The sequence below is a fragment of the Eubalaena glacialis genome, chromosome 2 (assembly GCF_028564815.1).
Source record: "Eubalaena glacialis isolate mEubGla1 chromosome 2, mEubGla1.1.hap2.+ XY, whole genome shotgun sequence".
NCBI lineage: Eukaryota > Metazoa > Chordata > Mammalia > Artiodactyla > Balaenidae > Eubalaena > Eubalaena glacialis.
In genome coordinates this window covers 58068070-58085986 of record NC_083717.1, presented here as the reverse complement: position 1 = coordinate 58085986, position 17917 = coordinate 58068070, and the positions used below count along the sequence as shown (strand labels likewise).

Here is a 17917-nt window from a genome sequence, read left to right as displayed (position 1 = left end):
ACTTGCTAGCAGCTGATTCCCATCCCATGGTTATTTGTCTGGAAGTTGTTATCTGTTCTTCCTGCTGTACACTCCTCCCAGCTTATGGCAGTGGATGTGTTTTACCTCTGTCATTTCCTCCAGCATCTTGGTAAAATCAGGGGACAGAGGGCACGTGGACATGTGTTCTCATTCAGCTGCTGGGATCCCAGAGACCCGGCTGCCTCATACTGACTTGGAGCCCAGCCTTTCCGCACAGCATGGACTGTCACTAGCTGACCTTTAGTGCCCCTGCTTTGCTCCACTCTTTCTGCAAAGGGCTGGGTGGCTCCAAAGTCTGTGTGAGCATCCACATTTCTCAGGGCAGGAAACTGGTGCCTGGAGAAGTTCAGCCACTTGCCCGAGGTTACCCAGCAGGGCATGCTTGACTCTGGAGTGTGATGTACTTGCCTCTAGCTGTGCTTTTAGAGCTCTTGTGTTTTATTTTTCTACAAGTTAGACGAAGTGCAATCACTCCTCTCACTCCCTGAGAATCAACTCCACTTTCAGACCTTCTCTGGCCACTCTGTCTCAGCCTTTTTTTCTTGCGCTCTGGAAGGAGTGAGCCTGTCTCCTCCCAATTTCAGAGCCGCTGGGGGATTTTCATACATCGCTTCTTGCTGATCTTTCCTCAGCATCTGACAACCGAATTTTCCTTGACCAAATCCCTTGCCAGCCAGCATGGAATGACAAAATGCAAACTGCTGGGCGAGAGTTGGAGCAGAATTTCAAACAGAGAGCCGGGTGCTGCAGCCAGCAGAGTTTTCTAGGGATAGCTTTGTATCCAGGGCTGAAGACTGTCTTCCTACCTGTGGCGCCAGGCCAGCCCACAGAGTCCCCCACCCCCTATACCCTGAGGGCTGCAAGGCCCATCCAGCCCAAGAGCCTGGCTTTGGGAGATGAGCTTATTGATCTTCGTGATGTCAGACATGGAGCCAACTCAGCTGTAAGGGTCTGTGTAGTAAATACGTGAGACAGGAATTCAATGGGGAGTTCAGTCATCCTCAGGAGCCTCCTGAGGGAAGGGAGAGGCCAAGGTCAGCCCTCATGCTGCCCCCTCCTCAGCCTGCTGTGGGGTCCCTGTGGGATCTCCACTGCCTACCCAGGCTGTGGGCCATCTGTACAGAGGAAGGAGAGCATAGGAAGTTGTGACTGACAGGGACAAGACAGGGGGGCGGGGTGCTGGTCCTCCCCCGAAGCCCCCGGGACTTCAGCTGTGCAGGGTCTGGGTCAAGCTGAGTGTGCCTATGGCATGCATCAAAATCTGGAGGAACTGGACTGTGGGGCAGGGTCTCTGGGCCAGTGTGTAGCCGATGCTGTCTGTGCAGCTCAGGGGAATCTTCTGAGGACGCACCTTCACTGACCTTGAGGCGTTTGTAATCAGTTACATATCACTTCATCCTGGTGGGCTGATCTGATCTGATTCCTGATTGCAGTGAAGCCATGTGGAATTACTCTCCCTCACTCGCAATTAAGGAAACTGTCTCCGAGACACAGGACCAAGGCCTTGACTTCCAAACCTTTGACTTTTCCCAACACTTGACAATCTTGTCATGGGTGTAAGGGGCTCAGAAGATCATCTTACGGAACAGATGATGTGAGTCAGGGGTCGGGCAGGATCTGGAGGAGAGAGACCCTCATCCAGTGGCGGGGGGAGAAGTTGTTCCTGGGAAGGGGGCCAGACTGGACCTGTCTGCCAGGGGCAGTCCTGGCGCAGCTGTTAACTGTGCCTCTTTTACTTCTAAGAGTGGCCCAGCTTAGATAATAATGTATGTGGTCCTCTCACTTAGGACAAGTGGCTACAGGGAGACAACAGTTAAATGAAGACCTGGAAGCCAACAGGATAGGGCACCTCAGGGGGAAACACTAGGTGAGGCCATGGCACGGAGCTCTTAGGGGGGGGACCGTGGGTGACAGTCTTGGAGGGGAACAAATGTTGCAGGACCCCCAAAACATTGCTTTTATTTAATTCAAGGGAGGGGGTAAAGAACAGGATAATAGGCCAGGATGAAGTACAGTAAGGCATTCAGGCCAGTCCAGCTGGGCTTCTCCTCTAGGACTCTGCCCTTGATGTCCAGTGCAGTTGTTGCCTCTGTGATGCTGTGGGCCTCAGAGGACTTCGTGTTTCTCAGCATTACATCACGTGCAAATCCAGTTTAACACTCAGGTTCCTACTCTCTGGCCAGCAAGCTCCATCAAAGGGACCACGTTCTATTCACATCTTTGATTCCTAAAAGTGAATGTGGCAAACAGCACATGGAAGGCATCAAATTAGAGTGAGTGGATGCAGTGTTGGGGGCCGTGACCCTGGTGCAGTAGGGAATCGCTGGAGGCCTTAGTGCTTGGCGCTCACAGCTCTGGATTAAGAGATCCATTCCCAACAGCAATAAATAAAAAATAAGTGAACTCTGGTTGTTTGGGGCAGGGGTGAGGGGTATGGGTCATAAAATGCAAATATCTAGAGTTTATCATTCTCTTTTCTCCTTCACTTCCCCTATCAATCTATCATGAAGGATTATCCAATTTAAACTACTCAAGTTATCTTTTAGCATGATTTATGGTCTTTTATTGAAGATAAACTATACCTTCTTAATCAGATCTTTTTGTTACTCTCATTATGTATCACTGTGGCTTTGGGTTCCATACCGGAAGATTACACATGCATTCTATTCTAGTTTTTTCTCATGCTTTTTGCTTTTCTAATGCTTTTTGCTTTTCATTTTGTGGGTTTTTTTTTTACTTAAATTGTTTTAATGGTGTAAGGTAAGGGTCTAACTTTACTTTTCTTTAAAGGGTAGAAAATGGTTCTAACATGATGTACTAAACATTCTTTCTCCTACTGAATTGAAATGGGATAGTTGTATTCATCTATTCAGTATCAGTAGCCTACTTAGTGCTAAGGAGAGAAACAAAAAGAGACATATATTTTGAATATCATGCAGAAATATTAAAATATCCAAAATATAGGGAAAACCTTTAGAAGCCCTCAAAGTGAAAAATTACAGTAACAAGAAACAAATTTGCCTTAGTTAATAAGGTCTTACTCAAATATTAGAGGGAAATTATTATTATTTTTTAGCATCTTTATTGGAGTATAATTGCTTTACATGGTTGTGTTAATTGCTGCTGTATAACAAAGTGAATCAGCTATATGTAAACATATATCCCATATCCCCGCCCTCTTGCATCTCCCTCCCACCCTCCCTATCCCAGCCTTCTAGGTGGTCACAAAGCACTGAGCTGATCTCCCTGTACTGTGTGGCTGCTTCCCACTAGCTATCTATTTTACATTTAGTAGTGTATATATGTCCACGCCACTCTCTCACTTCGTCCCAGCTTACCCTTCCCCCTCCCCGTGTCCTCAAGTCCATTCTCTACCTCTGCGTCTTTATTCCTATCCTGCCCCTAGGTTCTTCATAACCATTTTTTTTTTTTTTAGATTCCATATATATGTGTTAGCATACGGTATTTGTTTTTCTCTTTGACTTACTTCACTCGTATGACAGACTCTAGATCCATCCACCTCACTACAAAATAACTCAATTTCCTTTCTTTTTATGGCTGAATAATATTATATTGTATATCTGTGCCACACCTTCTTTATCCATTCATCTGTCGATGGACACTTAGGTTGCTTCCATGTCCTGGCTATTGTAAATAGTGCTACAATGAACATTGTGGTATATGTCTCTTTATGAATTTTGGTTTTTTCAGGGTATATGCCTGGTAGTGGGATTTCTGGGTCATATGGTAGTTCTATATTTAGTTTTGTAAGGAAATTCCATACTGTTCTCCATAGTGGCTGTATCAATTTACATTCCCATCAACAGTGCAAGAGGGTTCCCTTTTCTCCACACCCTCTCCAGCATTTATTGTTTGTAGATTTTTTGATGATGGCCATTCTGACCGGTGTGAGGTGATACCTCATTGTAGTTTTGATTTGCATTTCTCTAATGATTAGTGATGTTGAGCATCCTTTCATGTGTTTGTTGGCAATCTGTATATCTTCTTTGGAGAAATGTCTATTTAGGTCTTCTGCCCATTTTTGGATTGGGTTGTTTGTTTTTTTGATATTGAGCTGCATGAGCTGTTTGTATATTTTGGAGGTTAATCCTTTGTCAGTTGCTTCATTTGCAAATATTTTTTCCCATTCCGAGGGTTGTCTTTTCATCTTGTTTATGGTCACCTTTGCTGTACAAAAGCTTTTATGTTTCATTAGGTCCCATTAGTTTTATTTTTGGTTTTATTTCCATTTCTCTAGGAGGTGGGTCAAAAAGGATCTTGCTGTGATTTATATCATAGAGTGTTCTACCTATGTTTTCCTCTAAGAGTTTGATAGTGTCTGGCCTTACATTAAGGTCTTTAATCCATTTTGAGTTTATTTTTGTGTATGGTGTTAGGGATTGTTCTAATTTCATTCTTTTACATGTAGCTGTCCAGCTTTCCCAGCACCACTTATTGAAGGGGCTGTCTTTTCTCCACTGTATATTCTTGTCTCCTTTATCGAAGATAAGGTGAGCATATGTGCGTGGGTTTATTTCTGGGCTTTCTATCCTGTTCCATTGATCTGTATTTCTGTTTTTGTGCCAGTACCATACTGTCTTGATTACTGTAGCTTTGCAGTATAGTATGAAGTCCAGGAGCCTGATTCCTCCACCTCCATTTTTCTTTCTCAAGATTGCTTTGGCTATTTGGGGCCTTTTGTGTTTCCATACAAATTGTGAAATTTTTTGTTCTAGTTCTGTGAAAAATGCCATTGGTAGTATGATTGGGATTGCATGGAATCTGTAGATTGCTTTGGGTAGTATAGTCATTTTCACAATGTTGATTCTTCCAATCCAAGAACATGGTATATCTCTCCATCTGTTTGTATCATCTTTAATTTCTTTCATCAGTATCTTATAGTTTTCTGCATACAGGTCTTTTGTCTCCTTAGGTAGGTTTATTCCTAGGTATTTTATTCCTTTTGTTGCAGTGGTAAATGGGAGTGTTTCCTTAATTTCTCTTTCAGATTTTTCATCATTAGTGTACAGGAATGCAAGAGATTTCCGTGCATTAATTTTGTATCCTGCTACTTTACCAAATTCATTGATTAGCTCTAGTAGTTTTCTGGTAGCATCTTTAGGATTCTCTATGTATAGTATCATGTCATCTGCAAACAGTGACAGTTTTACTTCTTCTTTTCCGATTTGGATTCCTTGTATTTCTTTTTCATCTCTGATTGCTGTGGCTAAAACTTCCAAAACTATGTTGAATAATAGTGGTGAGAATGGGCAACCTTGTCTTGATCCTGACCTTAGTGGAAATGTTTTCAGTTTTTCACCATTGAGAACGATGTTGGCTGTGGGTTTGTCGTATATGGCCTTTATTACGTTGAGTTAACTTCCTTCTATGCCTACTTTCTGGAGAGTTTTTATCATAAATGGGTGTTGAACTTTGTTGAAAGCTTTTTCTGCATCTATTGAGATTATCATATGGTTTTTCTCCTTCAATTTGTTAGTATGGTATATCGCATTGATTGATTTGCATATATTGAAGAATCCTTGCATTCCTGGGATAAACCCCACTTGATCATGGTGTATGATCCTTTTAATGTGCTGCTGGAATCTGTTTGCTAGTATTTTGTTGAGGATTTTTGCATCTGTGTTTATCAGTGATATTGGCCTGTAGTTTTCTTTTTTTGTGACATCTTTGGTTTTGGTATCAGGGTGATGGTGGTCTCATAGAATGAGTTTGGGAGTGTTCCTCCCTCTACTATATTTTGGAAGAGTTTGATAAGGATAGGTGTTAGCTCTTCTGTAAATGTTTGATAGAATTTGCCTGTGAATCCATCTGGTCCTGGGCTTTTGTTTGGTTGAAGATTTTTAATCACAGTTTCAATTTCAGTGATTGTGATTGGTCTGTTCATATTTTCTATTTCTTCCTGGTTCAGTCTCGGAAGGTTTTGCTTTTCTAAGAATTTGTCCATTTCTTCCAGGTTGTCCATTTTATTGGCATATAGTTGCTTGTAGTAATGTCTCATGATCCTTTGTATTTCTGCAGTGTCAGTTGTTACTTCTCCTTTTTCATTTCTAATTCTATTGATTTGAGTCTTCTCCCTTTTTTTCTTGTTGAGTCTGGCTAATGGTTTATCAATTTTGTTTATCTTCTCAAAGAACCAGCTTTTAGTTTTATTGATCTTTGGTATCGTTTTCTTCATTTCTTTTCAATTTATTTCTGATCTGATCTTTATGATTTCTTTCCTTCTGCTAACTTTGGGTTTTTTTGTTCTTCTCTCTCTTAAGTGCTTTAGGTGTAAGGTTAGGTTGTTTATTTGAGATATTTCTTGTTTCTTGAGGTAGGATTATATTGCTGTAAACTTCTCTCTTAGAACTGCTTGTGCTGTATCACATAGATTTTGGGCTGTCGTGTTTTTGTTGTCATTTGTTTCTAGGTATTATTTGATTTCCTCTTTGATTTCTTCAGTGATCTCTTGCTTATTAAGTAGCGAATTGTTTAGCCTCCATGTGTTTGTATTTTTTACAGTTTTTTTCCTGTAATTGATATCTAGTCTCATAGCGTTGTGGTTGGAAAAGAGACTTGATACGATTTCAATTTTTTAAAATTTAGTAAGGCTTGATTTGTGGCCCAAGGTATGATCTATTCTGGAGAATGTTCCATGAGCACTTGAGAAGAAAGTGTATTCTGTTGTTTTTTGGTGGAATGTCCTATAAATATCTATTAAGTCCATCTTGTTTAATGTATCATTTAAAGTTTGTTTTTCCTTATTTATCTTCATTTTAGTTGATCTGTCCATTGGGGAAAGTGGGGTTGTAAAGTCCCCTACTATTATTGTGTTACTGTCGATTTCCCCTTTTATGGCTGTTAGCATTTGCTTTATGTATTGAGGTGCTCCTATATTGGGTGCATAAATATTGACAATTGTTATATCTTCTTCTTGGATTGATCCCTTGATCATTATGTAGTGTCCTTCTTTGTCTCTTGTAATAATAGTCTTTTTTTTAAAGTTTATTTTGTCTGGTAGGAGAATTGCTACTCCAGCTTTCTTTTGATTTCCATTTGCATGGAATATGTTTTTCCATCTCCTCACTTTCCATCTCTCTGTGTCCCTGGGTCTGAAGTGGGTCTCTTGTAGACAGCGTATATACGGTTTCTGTTTTTGTATCCATTCAGCCAGTCTATGTCTTTTGGTTGGAGCATTTAGTCCATTTACATTTAAGGTAATTATCGATATGTATGTTCCTATTAGCATTTTCTTAGTTGTTTTGGGTTTGTTATTGTAGGTCTTTTCCTTCTCTTGTGTTTCCTGCCTAGAGAAGTTCCTTTAGAATTTGTTGTAAAGCTGCTTTGGTGGTGCTGAATTCTCTTAAACAGTTATGCATCCAACACAGGAGCACCTCAATACATAAGGCAAATAATAATATCTAGTGTATTCCAAAATGTAGATATCACATGGCTTCTGTTCTCTCATCACAAAGCTCTATAAGTGGAATTTATCAACAAAGGGATAGTAATACAGTAATATGTATATATGTGTGTATAACGTCCACTTAATTTTTTTTTAAAAAAACACTCAAATTAATCTTGGCTATAGGAACTTTTAAGAAGTGTCTTTTAAAGAATGAATAACAATGAGTATGAACATATCAAGACCAGGGACAGATGTCAAAGTCGTGTCTAAATATAAGAAAACAAGGAAGTTTGAAATTTGATTAATTAATCCTATACTTCAAAAAGTTAGCAAATGGGGGCTTCCCTGGTGGCACAGTGGTTGAGAATCTGCCTGCCAATGTAGGGGACACGGGTTTGAGCCCTGGTCTGGGAGGATCCCACATGCCACGGAGCAACTGGGCCCGTGAGCCACAGTTACTGAGCCTGCGCGTCTGGAGCCTGTGCTCCGCAACAAGAGAGGCCGCAATAATGAGAGGCCCATGCACCGCGATGAGGAGTGGCCCCCACTTGCCGCAACTGGAGGAAAGCCCTCGCACAGAAACGAAGACCCAACACAACCATAAATAAATGGATTGATTAATTAATTAAAAAAAAAAAGTTAGCAAATGCATATCAGAATAAACTGGAAGAAACTAGGAGGAATTAGTAAAGACATAACAGAAATGGTTTTTAAAAGGCATAAAACAAACACACATTTAAAAAAAAGAAAATTCAAAACTAAAATCTAGTTCTTTGAAAACGTCAAAAAAGTGAATGAATGAAAGAACATATGTATAAATTGAACATCTGGTTGAAATGGGTGCTTTTTGAGGGAAATGAATATTACTAAATATACCTAAAAGGTAGAAAATCAGAATAGACTTAAAAATACATAAAAATGGAAAAAGTAGGCAAATATATACATTTAAAAGTTACATTTTTACATTTGAATTTTACATCTTCAAAGAATAGATAAATATACATTATATAAATTGTTCTAGAACATGATAAAAGAAAGAAAATTTATAAAGCTAACACATATTAAACATGACAAAGACGTCTGAATAGAAGAGAAGTATTGACAAATCTTACATGTAAATATGAAGGCAGAGACCCTAAAAGAATACCGACAGATGAATTCCAGCAGTGCACTAAGTGAAAAATACCAAATAATTTTTATCCCAGGTAGGCAAGGATGGATTAACTTGGTAGATTTACTAATACAATTCACGTTAATTTGTATCCATGTTAAAGAAGGAAACAAATGAACAGAGACAGAAAAAATATTAAATTCAGCTCTAATTCTTGATGTAACACATTATAAACCAAGACTAGAAGAAAACTTTCATAATTGGATAAATACAATCCACAAGAAAACTGCAGTAAACATAAACTAATAGTTGAGAAGTTAGATCCACATCCAAGTCAGACATAAGGCAAAGATGCCAGATATCCCTCCTGTCAGCAGTCTGCTGGAGGGTGTAGCCAGAGCACGACAAGAAAAAATTAAAAATAAGAGATCTAAATATAGCAGGAAGACACAACACTGCTGTTACTTCTAGGTGATTATTGACTTAAAAATAGAATCTGCTGACAAACCTGGAGCTAAATAGAGTTGAGCAAGGAAGATGAGATAATAGCTGAGCTACACATCAGTGACTAACAGGGGAGCAAAATGGAAAACAGGATCTCATTTACAATAGTGAGCATAACCGTGAAATACTGAGGGATAAATCTGGGACAAATGCACCAGCCCGTGAGAGCTGAATTTAGCAATTATTCTGTCTCTGTTAAGATTATGTCTTTGCTTCCTTGTCTAACATGGATATGTAGTGAATTGCATTAGTAAGTCTACCAGTTTCATCCACCTTTGCCTATCCAGGATAAAAACTCACCAAAGCATCTGAAAGAGTGTGCAACCAGAAGCGCCATTGCTGTGGGGGACCAGGTTCCGGGACCAGGGTCTAGAACCACTCTGCCCCCATGTAAGCCATGTCTGCAGTCCTTCTGCACCAGGTCAGAGGGTTCATGAGGAGACATTCAATGGGCTTTAAAAACTCCCAGGCTGCTCAGAGGTTTCTTTGGTGTGGTCCTCTGAGTCCTTGCAACCCATGTGGGTACTCTCAATCCTCCTGCTCATTTTGACTTTTCTGATTTGATTTTCTGGCTTCTGCTCTGCCTAAGAAGCTCCCAAGTACTTGTTAGCAATGGGGGCTTCATCTCTACCTCCCTCAGGGTGCAATACAGCAGGTGTGGAGTACAGCTGAGGAATCTGCTACAAGTGGTCCATGGACCAAACTTTGAAAGACTCTGACCTGCTGGGCACAAATACCAACTTACATATATTTAATTAGGTGGAAACTAGGAGGAATTTGGGGGGGTTGATGTCATGAATTTCAGCCCATACAATAACCTTAATTAAATTCTTGTCTCCCTCTTGCTGTTCAGAGAGAGAGACCAACTGAATGATGAAGGATGCTCACGACGTTGGTGGCCTATGGCAAAAGAACAAATGGGAACTTGATTCTAACCATCTGAGTGCTTCTCCCTGGTACTTACCTAGGTATTCTCATTTTCCCAGGGTGCATTAATGTTTTAGGGAATTATTACAGGATTCCTTATGCATTTTGTAATCAACAGGCAGGATATATTATGGCTATAACATAGTTCCTTTGATGTTCTCAGTAAGCAGAACATAGGATGGGTTCCATTTTATAGACTTCCAGTGGGTGCCTCTAAAGGCTTGTGGCAGGTGACATCTGGGTTTGAAGGTGGCAGTTCTTCCTGACCTTCCAGTGGACATTGTCACATTCTTTTTATCTTGGCTTTGTTGACCCTTTTACCTCATTTATTGTGAAAGCCAACTTCAGATTGAGAGCAAAAAAAAAAAAAAAAAACTCTTCATGCTTCAAAAGAGCAGTATCATTGGCCATTACAAAGTCAAATTGCTTCATTTCTATCCTCCCTTCCCTAAACAGCTAAATGTCATTTTATATATCTTCTGTCAGTCCATCCATTTAATACATTTTGATGTGGTTATAATGACTGCATTTTTCAGTAATTATAAACATTTTCTATGTTTCTATGGGCACTTTCTAATTATAATTTTAATGGTAACATAAGATTCCATTGAGATGATGTATTTTAATTGACCATTGTTGGATATTTGGTGTCTTAATTAAAAAAAAAAAATTCTAAAATGGATGACTAATAAGAACCTGTTGTATAAAAAAGTAAATAAAATAAAATTCAAAAATTCAAAAAAAATAAAATGCTTATTAAAAATATTAAAAAACAAAAAACAAAAAAAATAATTCTACTTTTTATTTTGAAATAATTATAGATTCACAAAAAAACAGAAAAAAATGTACGGGGAGGTACATCTTCCTATCCTTCCCAATCTTCCCTAGTGGTAACATTTTAAATAAGTCCAGTAAAATGTCATAACTGAGAAATTGACATTGGTACAATCCACAGAGTTTATTCAGGTTTCACCCATTTTACATATGTGCATTTGTGTGTGTGCATAATTCTAAGCAATTTCATCACATGTGTAGATTTGTGTAACTCTTCCTACAGTTAAGCTCTGGCACATACTCATAGGATATCCATCTCTAGAATTATGGCATTTCAGTAATATTATATAAATGGATCTTTGTTTAAATATTCATCGATTGAAGGACATTTGGGGAGTTTACCGTTTTTAGGTATTATAAATACATCTACCATGAACATTCATGTACAGGTTTTTATGTGAACATAAGTTTTTATTTTTCTAGTATAAATTACACAAGAGCATAATTGCTGGGTTGTATAATACATAGATGTTTAGTTTTCTAAAAAAAACTGTCATACCCTTTTTCAGAGCACCTGTACCATTTACGTTCTCAGAAATACGTGACTCAAGTTACACTCCCTCTTCACAAGGATTTGATGTTTTCATTATTTATTACTTTGGTCATTCTGATAGGTATGTAGTAATATCGCATTGTGGTTTTTCATTTCCACAAGGGCTAATGATGTTGAACATTTTTCCATGTATTTATTAGTTATGCATATCCCCTTTAATCAAGTATCTGATCATTTCTTTTGCCTTTTTTCTAATTTGATTGTTGCTGGGTTTTGTTATTATTTATTTTTTACTATTAGTTTTGAGAGTTCTTTATATATTCTAACTGTGAGTCTTTTTTCAGATATGTGTTGAAAATATTTTTTATCCGTCTATAGCTTGTCTTTTCATATTCTTTTTGTTTTTGAATTTTATTTTATTTTTTTATATGGCATCTTTTCATATTCTTAACTGGATTTTTCACAAAGCAAATTTTTAAAAAATTTATATACATGAAATCTACTTGATGGATTGTGTTTAGGTGTCAAGTTTAAGAAATCTTAGCCTACACCTATGTCCTGAAGATTTTCTCCTATTTCCTTCTGAGTTTTATAGTTTTAAGAGTTACATTTAAGTCTGTGATTCATTCTGAGTTAATTTTTGTGAATTCTTATATAATATGTGAGGCTTAGGTCAAAGTTCTTTTCGCCTATGGTTTTCCAATTGCTCCAACTCCATTCTTTGAAAAGGCTATATTTCTCCTTTGAATTGCCTCAAATCCTTGAGAAAGTCAGTTGTGCAGATCTGTGTGGGTTTACTCTTGGGTTCTCTGTTCTGTTCTATTGATCTGTGTCTGTCCCTCTACCAGTGCAATACTGCCCTGTTTGCTTTAGCTTTAAGTAAGCCTTAACATTAAATAGAGTTTTTCCTCTCACTTTATTCTTCTTTTACAAAATTGTTTTAAATCTTTTAGTTCCTTTGCCTGTCTCTATATTTCAGAATGACCTTGTCCATGTCTACAAAAATCTTACTGGAATTTTGATAGGAACTTTGTTAAACCTACAGATTATTTTGGGGAGAATTGACATACTATGTTGACTCTCCCAACATGTGATTGTGTTTTATCTCTTGTTTAAATCTTCTATGATTTTTTTCATGGGTATTTTGTAATTTTCAGCATACAGGTCCTGTTCATGTTTTGTTAGATTTATATTTAAGAGTTTCATTTTTTTAGCAATTATAAATGGTATTGAATATTCAGTTTCCATAGTTGCTAGTATATAGACATACAATTGATTATTTGTTTATTATTATTTTTTATTATATAAATTTTGGGTGTAAATTATAATCTGACATCTGTATACACTTCAAAGTGATCACCACTACAAGTCTAGTTACCATCCATCACCATACAGTTGACCCACTTCACTCATTTTGCCCATTCCCCAAGCCCCCTTTCCCTCTGGTAACCGCTAATCTGATCTCTGTACCTTTGAGTTTGTTTTTGCTTTATTTTGTTTGTTTATTTATTTACTTTTTAGATTCCACACATGAGTGAGATCATACAGTATTTGTCTTTCTTTGTCTGACTTATTTCACTTAGCATAATACCTTCAAGGTCCATCCATGTTCTTGCAAATGGCGGGATTTCATTCTTTTTTTAATGGCTGAGTAGTATTCCATTGTGTGTGTGTGTGTGTGTGTGTCTTCTTTATCCATTCATCCAGTGATGGACACTTAGGTTGTTACGATATCTTGGCTATTGTAAATTATGCTGCAATGAAGGTAGAAGTGCATGTATCTAATCAGATTAGCGTTCTTGTGTTATTTGAATAAATAACCAGAAGTGGAATAGCTGGACCATATGATGGTTCTAGTCTTAAGTTTTTAAAGAGTCTCCTTACTGTTTTCCATAGTGGTTGTACCAATTTACAGTCCCACCAACAGTGTACAAAGATTGCCTTTCATCCACATCCTCTCCAACATTAGTTATTTCTTGTCTTTTCAATGATGGCCATTCTGGCAGGTGTGAGATGATATGTCACTGTTGTTCTGATTTGCATTTCCCTAATAATTAGTGATGTTGAACATTTTTTCCATGTGCCTGTTGGCCATCCCTATGTCTTCCTTGGAAAAATGTCCATTCAGATCCACTGCCTATTTTTAATTGGGCTGTTTTGTTGTTGTTGATTTGTGTGAGTTCTTCATATATTTTTTGATATTAACCTCTTATCAGATATACGATTTGCAAACATCTTTTCCCATTCAAGAGGTTGCCTTTTTATTTTGATGATGCTTTTCTTCGCTCTTCAGAAGCTTATTAATTTGATGTAGTCCCATTTGTTTATTTTTACTTTTGTTCCTCTGGTCTTTGGAGTCAGATCCACAAAAACATCACTAAGGCCAATGTTAATGAGGTTACCACCTATGTTTTTTGTTTGTTTGTTTGTTTTTAGGGATTTTATGGTTTCAGGTCTTACATTGAAGTCCTTAATCCATTTGAGTTAATTTTTGTTATTGTGTAAGATAGTGGTCTAGTTTTATTGTTTTGCATGTGGCTGCCCAGTTTTTCCACCATTTATTGAAGAGACTATCATTTCTCCATTATATGTTCTTTGCTCCTCTGTTGTAAATCAGTGGTCCATATATGTGTGAGTTTATTTTGGGGCTCTCAATTCAAGTTCCATTGACTTGTGTGTCTGTTTATGTACCAGTGCCATACTGTTTTGATTACTATAGCTTTGTAGTATAGTTTGAAATCAGGGCTCATGATATCTCCAGCTTTCTTCTTCTTGCTCAAGATTGTTTTGGTTATTCATGATGTTTTGTGGTTCCATACAAATTTTAGAATTCTTTTTTCTAGTTCTGTGAAATATGACATTAGAATTTTGATAAAGATTGCACTGAATCTGTACATTGCTTTAGGTAATATGGACATTTAAACAATATTAATTCCTCCAATCCATGAACATGGAATAACTTTCCATTTATTTGTGTCTTCTTCAGTTTCTTTCATTAGTGTCTTATAGTTTTCAGTGTACAGGTTTTCATCTGCTTAGTTAAATTTATTCCTAGGTATATTATTCTTTTTGATGCCGTTGTAAATGGGGTTGTTCTCTTAATTTCTCTTTCTGGTAGTTTGTTATTAGTGTATAGAAATATCACGGATTTCTGTATATTGATTTTGTATCCTGTGACTTTATTAAATTCATTTATTAGTTCTAACAGTATTTTGGTGGGAACTTTAGAATTCTCTCTATACAGTATCATGTCATCTTCAAACAGTGACATTCTGATTTGGATGCCATCCATTCTGATTTGGATGCCTTTTATTTCTTTTTCTTGCGTAATTGCTCTAGGCTAGGACATCTGATACTATGTTGAATAAAAGTGGCAAGAGTGGGCATCCTTGTCTTATTACTGATATTAGGGGAAAAGCTTTCAGCTTTTCACCATTGAGTATGATGTTACTTGTGGGTTTGTCATATGCGGCCTTTATTAGGTTGAGGTACACTCTCTCTATAGGCACTTTGTTGAGAATTTTTATCATAAATGGATGTTGAATTATGTCAGATGCTTTTTTCTGCATCTATTGAGGTGATCATATGATTTTTATTCTTCATTTTGTTAATGTGATGTATCACATTGATTGATACATGGATTTGAACCGTCCTTGCATCCCTAGAATAAATCCTGCTTGATCATGATATATGATCTTTTTAATGTATTGTTGGATTAAATTTGCTAATATTTTGTTGAGGATATTTACATCTATCTTCATCAGGTATATTGGCCTGTATTTTTTCTTTATTTTTCTTTTTTTTTTCTGTCATGCCCTTATCTGGTTTTGGTATCAGGGTAATGCTGACTTTGTAAAATATATTTGGAAAGTTTCCCTTCTCTTCAGTTTTTGGAAGAGTTTGAGAAAGATGGGTATTAAATTTTCTTTAAATATTATATGCAATTCACCAGTGAAGCCATCTGGTCCTGGGTTTTTTGTTAGATTTTTGATTACTGTTTTAGTCTCTTTACTATTGACTGGTCTATTCAGATTTTCTATTTCTTCATGATTCAGTCTTGGAAGTTTGTATGTTTCTAGGAATTTATCCATTTCTTCTAGGTTATCCAATTTATTGATGCATAATTGTTTGTAATAATCTCTTATGATCCTTTGTATTTCTGTGGTATTAGTGTAACTTTTCCTCTTTCATTTCTGATTTTATTTATTTGAGTCCTCTCTTTTTTTTCTGGTTAGTCTAGCTAAAGGTTTGTTAATTTTGTCTTTTCAATGAACCAGCTCTTAGATTTGTTGCTCTTTTCTATAGCTTTTTGTCTCTATTTCATTTATTTCTGCCCTAAGTTTTATTATTTCCTTTCTTCTACTAATTTTGGGCTTTGTTTATTCTTCTTTTTCTAGTTCCTTTAGGTGTAAAGTTACATTTTTGGGGGGGATTTTTCTTGTTTTATGAGGTAGGCCTGTATTGATAAGAACTTTTCTCTTAAAGCCACTTTACTGTATCCCATAGATTTTGGTATGTCATATTTCTGTTTCATTTCTCTCTAGGTAATTTTTGATTTCTCCTTTTATTTCATTGATGACCCGTTTGTTTTCAGTAGCATGTTATTTAATATCCACATGTTGTGGGTTTTTTCCCCATTTTTTTCTTGTGATTAATTTCTAATGACCCCATTATTATATAATGCCTGTCTTTGTCTTTTATTTCACTGTTAGTTTTAAATTCTATTTTGTCTGATATGAGTATGGCTACTTCAGCTTTCTTTTCATTTCCCTTTGCATGGAATATCTTTTTCCATCTCTTCACTTTTAGTCTGTGCGTGTCCTTTCTTCTGAAGTGAGTCTCTTGTAGGCAACCTACTTACGGGTCTTGGGTTTTTTGTCCATTCATCTACTCTGTGTATTCTGATTGGCAAATTTAGTCCATTTACATTTAAAGTAAGTATTGATAGGTATGTATTGCCATTTTCTTAATTATTTTCTAGCTATTTTTGTAATTCCTCTCCGTTCTATTCCTCTTCTCTTTTTCTCTTCCCTTGTGTTTTGTGGTTTTCTTTAGTGTTATGTTTAGATTCCTTTCTTATTTTCTTTTGTGTATTTACTATAACTTTTTTCCTTTTGGCTACTGTGAGGTTCACATATCACATCCTGTGTAAATAGTAGCCTGTTTTAAGTTAGTAACAACTTAGGTTTGAACACATTCCAAAACTTTATCTTTTTAATACCCCCCATGTTTTATACTTTTGATGACACATTTTATCTCTTTATTTTATGCATCCCTTAAGTAATTAAGTATTGTAATTTTAGTTAATTTTATCACTTTTGTCTTTTAACCTTCATGCTTGTTTTATGTGATTAATTTACTGTATTTATTATTCACCTTTCCAGTGAGATTTTTACTTTTGTATGTTTTCTTATTATTAGTTAGTGCCATTTCTTTTCAGCTTAAAGAAGTCCCTTTAACATTTCTTATTGGGTCAGTTTGGTGGTGATGAACTCCTTTAGCTTTTACTTATCTTGGAATATCTTGATCTCTTCTTCAGTTCTGAATGATAACCTTGCTGGGTAGAGAATTATTGGCTGGAAATGTTTTGTTTTTTTTTTTCCTTTCAGCACTTTGAATATGTCATGCCACTGCCTTCTGGGCTGTACAGTTTCTGCTGAGAAATCTACTGATAGCCTTAGGGGTTTACCTTGTATGTAACAAGTTGTTGTTCTCTTTCTGCTTTTAGGATTCTCTCTTTATCCTTAACTTTTATTATTTTAATTATAATATGTCTTGGTGTGTGACTCTATAGGTTCATCTTATTTGGAACTTGCTGTACTTCCTGGACCTGGAAGTCTGTTTCCTTCCCCAGACCAGGGAAGTTTTCAGCCACTATTTCTTCAAATAATTTTTCTGGCCCTTTTTCTTTCTCCTCTTCTTCTGGAACCCCTATAATGCAAATGTAATGTTGTCCCAAAGATCCCTTTAGGTATCTTCGCTTTTTAAGTTCTTTTTCATTTTACTGCCCTGTCTGGATGAGTTCCATTTGGTCTTCCAGCTTGTTGATTTGTTCTTCTATCTCATCCAGTCTGCTGTTCAGCTCTTCTAGTGTATTTTTCAGTTTAGTTGTAACTTCTGTTTGGTACTTTCTTATATTTTCTATCTCTGTTGAAGTTCTCACTGTGTCCATCCATTCTTCTCCTGAGCTTGGTGAGATCTATATAACCATTACTTTTAACTCTTTATCAGGTAGATTGCTTATCTCCATTTCATTTAGTTATTTTTCTGAGGTTTTGACTTGTTCTTCCAATTGGAGCATATTCCTCTGTCTCCTCATTTTTCTTAATTCTTTGTTTCTAAGTATTAGGTGAATCAGCTATCCTTCCCAGTCTTGAAGGAGTGGCCTTATTTAGGAAATGTCTTGTGGGACTCAGAGGTGCAATTCTGCCTGGCCACTAGAGCCAGGCATTCAAGGGTTGTCCCCTATTGGGGCTGCATGCACCCTCCTCTATGGTGGGGCCACAGCTGCTTCTGTGACATGCTGGTGGGCTGGGCTTCCCCCCAGGATGGCTGAGGGACATAGCTACAGCTGCTGTGGTGTGCTGTTGAGTGAGGGAGCCCCCCAGACTGGCTTGGA

General features: G+C 37.1%; 1 protein-coding gene across 1 annotated transcript in view; it reads left to right on the top strand.

Moving 5' to 3' along the window:
• CHRNA7 (cholinergic receptor nicotinic alpha 7 subunit) overlaps positions 1 to 17917 on the top strand; it is a 127967-nt gene that overhangs the window by 75110 nt on the left and 34940 nt on the right. The window lies entirely within an intron of this gene.